Source organism: Notothenia rossii, assembly GCF_949606895.1.
Source record: "Notothenia rossii genome assembly, chromosome: 3".
NCBI classification, from domain to species: Eukaryota; Metazoa; Chordata; class Actinopteri; order Perciformes; family Nototheniidae; genus Notothenia; species Notothenia rossii.
Window position 1 is genome coordinate 66,937,664 of NC_136901.1, and position 4,899 is coordinate 66,942,562.

The window sequence follows — 4,899 nt, forward strand, 5'->3', positions numbered from 1 at the left end:
TACATTATATTATATACAAACAAAAAGAAGGTACAAAAAGATGATTGCAAGTCCAATTTGCTCATATTCTTACTTGTGTTCTTAATGTTCTCAGCTTTATTTCAATTACGCAAAATGTTCTAAATAAACATTACATCCATTAAGTGTATTATCTTTCATTTCTAATGAGCAGCAAGTTCATATGTCAAAATCTGGCCCAGCTGCACACAGTTCATGTTGTATGTCTCTGTGGGACACATCCATCTTGTTATGCTGCATCGTTAACAACGGCGGCTAATTCCTCGCTTCTAACCAGTGTTTTCACTGCTGATTAAATTGCTTCCAAAGCCCACAAGAATGTTTAAAGTAGAAACTATGGAAATGAACCAATTGACCTCTTCTTCTGACCCTAAAGATCTCCACGCCCTGTGGGAGCAGAAACTGTCAGGCGGCACCAGAGTCGGAAAATCAAAGGGATCTGTTCTGTTATTAGAGACCTACTGCCACTCCTCCTGCACGGCATACGCACTGTCACACAGCTATCGTTTCAAATGAGCCTTTATGCGAGTATGTCAAATGATTTGTAGACAAATATGCAGTTTATGTCCTTTAGTTGGTTTGATTGCAACAAAAAATTGAACTAGAAAAGGTGTGTCCATGAGTGTGTGTTTGGTGTGTGTGTGTGTGTGTGTGTGTGTGTGTGTGTGTGTGTGTGTGTGTGTGTGTGTGTGTGTGTGTGTGTGTGTGTGTGTGTGTGTGTGTGTGTGTGTGTGTGTGTGTGCCCTGGTGGGCAGTCCAGCAGGGCGATTATGTCCTGTAGGGATAACCTGTCATGGTGCTGAGAGCCTAATTGATGCCTGATGCTTTTCAGGGGGCAATTATAGCGCCCAAATGTCAAGCCCTAATTTGTGACTGTGTAATGTGGACACATGGGCCAGAGGAAGGGGTGCCACGGCCGCTCCGCAGGGACTCACACACTTTTGGGTCAGCAGATGTGAGCAGATGGGGGAGAAACAGCAAGAAGAGACTGAGAAAAGCTGACCTTAATATCAAGATTATTTGAAACAACTTTAAGTAAACCACTTTCTAATACTAATAGTTGCAATACAACAATATAAACAATGCTTTGATGCAAGTTAAAGTCCTGCATTTGAGGTTTTAACACTTTTTATTTTCCCAAAAAATAGAGATGAATTAAAGTTGCATGAGGCAATATTCTAATTTTCAATGATCACGCCACACGGTGATATGTTACTGCTGTCGTCAGCTCTAAAGAACATTCCGGTGTCTTTCAACTTATTGGCTTTATTCTACTTCACTGTTTTGGTTTACTTTCACCATTCTCATCAAAGGATCATACTGTATGTTTTGTACTTAAAATCAAGTATCAAACTAAACTAGGAAAGTAACTAGGAACTCTATTTGTCATGTATACGTTTGCTCTGCAGTGTAGAATAAGTATACATGTATAAATAATAATATAAGTTGTTGTCAAGCACTGCGTCTCATGAGTAAACTTAAAGAGGTTCTGATATCATCTTGACATCCATGAGTATACCATTGTTGTGGCCTTACCAGTTCCTTTGGTTAAATGTAGGCTCCTCTGGTGTTAATATTTCATTTTTAATGTACAATCATGGAATGTACATGTTGTTATATCAACCAAGAACTTCATTGCAAACTAATTAAATAATATTTAACGTTAAACAAAACACTGTCAAACCCTGTTATCTTGATAAGCAAATATCACATGACTTCAGTCCTATCACATTTACCTCCGAGAGACCTGTCTCTGTGTCTGTGTGCAGTATGGGATGCTTCAGATGCCTCCTTCAGTTACTGTCTGTTCAGATCTCTTTAGTTAAACAAAATGTCACTCAGTGGCTGGCAGGGGCTTCAAACGCACCACAGTGTTGTTCTCTCCAACTTTGACAGTGCCCGTCTTCTTCTTTCTCTTTCCCATAACACCTAAACAGTGCTGTTTTCTACTAATGTCTCCATGGAGATGCAAACAGACGGACATATTTTCCACCGGAGCTGACAGATAGCGATGTTGAGTGTCAGTAAAACAGGTATGTTGCTCTAATTGCTGCTTGCGGAAGGTAGACCGCAAAATCCTATGCTGTTTAAAAGTGATTTAACTCAACCGAATACAATGTAGCAAGTGTTAACCATGATTTTATTTTCACACCACAAAACCTACAGGATAGACCAATGTATATTTTGAATTGACTGCCTTCAGATTTCCCCTGAATGCCTCTCTCTGGACTCGAATGAGAGCTGAAAAGTATCAAGCGGCTAATGCTATACTTACACTTCTACGGTAATCCCTATAAACACACATGCAGCTGATAATTTGTGCGCACAGCAATTTACTAAGGAATAAACAAACAACAAAGAGCCTGAAATCAATAGTTGCAGGATTCAAATGACACAAAGCTGCAGACACCATCCCTGTGCAAACACACTCTTAGAAGTGGCCATGGCTTTGCACCAACAGGTGAGCTTCTCGGCACCTCCCCTGTCTTCTGCAACGCAGCCTTCTAAATATAGAAATTATGCTCTCTGATAATTGGGGGCAGACAACAAAGCCGGCTATATTTCCACCCTACTCCTCCTGCTGCTGCTGCTAAGTCATATCCCCAGCTGACAAACAGCAGGTCTGAGATCAGACTGTGAGAGCTTGAGTGCTGAGGGAACACCTGCGCCGTCTGACCGGACCGTGAAGATAGACACTGAAGATCACTGACTTCCACACCTGCCCCATGGACCCATGCCATATACACACACACACACACACACACACACACACACACACACACACACACACACACACACACACACACACACACACACACACACACACACACACAGGCTCACACTTGATTGGGTTTCCTCGAGAGCCCTTTAAGGTCGCCGCTGAGGAGGCGATGAAAGTCCGGGAGTGTCCATTAAGCATGTGAGACGGCCCTACAGAGTGTGTGCGGATGAGGGGTTTAAGTGTTTTCAGAGAGGAGACCACCTGGAGGGGGGGGAACAAAAGCATCTGTCTCAGGGCCTTGTAGACTGAGAAAACATCGGTTACACAAGTGCCGGGGAGTACTTCTGGGCATCAGGTATCATAAGTCAGGATTTCCAGCTTGTCTAAAGGGATGACCTTCAAAAGGGGGGTTGAAGAGGGGGTGAAGGTGGTTACAACTGCAAAAAGTCTGCTTTTTAATTGCACAAGGGTGATGGAAGGACCCCAAAAATCTTGAATGAAGGCTTGTACACACTTTCAATTTGTGGGTTAGGGTTAGGGTTAGCTGTCAAAAAGATCCAAGAGAAGAAAGGAGAAGACTCTCACACACTTTCCGTTTACCTGCATGAACTTAATTAGAAAATATGGTTTGGTACTTTGCAAGATAAAAGGTAAAAGGACCGAAAACCAAGACTGACTTAATTAATTCCTAATCAAGACCAAATCCAAAGTGGATCGAGACCAAGTCCAATCTGAATCCGGAACTATTTGAGTCCTGTACAAGACCATAAAAGTCAAAATTGTCTTTCCGATCCTAAGTCTCTGCTTTCTTGAGCAACTGCGCAATCACATTGGGACAATAGCTAATTTTGATAATGCAGGCAAAATAGTACACAACAGACTAGTTGTAATGAAGGTATAAATGTAGCAAAGTTAAAAGCCCATAATGCTTATTCAGTTTCTTTATGCGTCAACCCCAAAACAATTCCGAGACCAGAAAGGCACGAGTCCAAGACAAGTTAAATACTTTGACGTGACTGAAACGTTGTATTTCTCAATAAAGTTGATTGCAGGTAAAAACAACAGTGTGCAAGAACTGTCTGGTATCTTGAAAATGACACAACAACAAAGAAGCTGCAGGTCAAAGTCATGGCCGAGTATTGCAGCAACACGCTCTTCAGTTTGGGAAAGATAGGACGGGACAGGAATGAAGCACGCCCCGTCCATCAGTTTCACGCTTGTTAACTTTTATCTGAAGCTAAGGAAAGACGAGCAGTGACAGCATCTTTCCGAAAACAAGCGGCAGAGTCCTGTTTCATGTTGTTAAAGGCTTGGCGTGTGTTTACCCGCTGGACGGGGGATGTCCACGCGCACGCAGGTTATAATACACTGGAAGGTGCTGTCATTAATTGACGACAGAAGATGTTCAAGGTGTGCAGATGGGAAAGTCCCACAGTATCACGGTGCAGACAGGAGAGAGTTGGCTGGTTGATACACCCCCGCTGGCTCGCCATCACACGCTGAGATCACAGGCTGAGCTTTCATGCTTCGACACAGATCTTTCCTCAGCCGTGGAGGAAACTGTGCACGCTTCTCAGAAATAAATGAGTAATTCAGCTGCTTTGTACCTCCTATCTCCAACTTTTGGTTAGCTTGTTTTTGGGTACAAATGTTGTACACAAATATACACTTTACAAGACATTTCCCCATCATTCTCAAACTGTCAGCAGAGGTTACTTAATCCTTATCGCTCTGACCTCCACTTTTATACAGCTGCTAAAGTTGCGAACTCGAGCTAAAGGTCAGATTTTATTTGGTCCTGATCATGTTGTTGCTCGGCCTCTACGTTCAGGACAGGGCCTTTGAAGTTTTATGCATGCTCCAGGTCTACGACTCCATTCTCGGCATAATGGCGTCCATAAAGAAAGACAACATAGGTCTCGTAAGCCGGTTTATATGTTTAAACTCTGAAAGACAAAGGCAACCAATAAAGTTTGCTTGTCTTAAATACTGCTCTGTTAAAATAAAAATATGGGTTGTTTAAGGAAACATTGGTAATAAGTTGACACCAACAAAATACCCTCATTTATAATCAAATAGGCTGACAAAAAAAGCATTTTGATCACATTTTGAACAATTTATTGTTTGATATGTCAATTTGTTGACTTCAGATTCCTCCT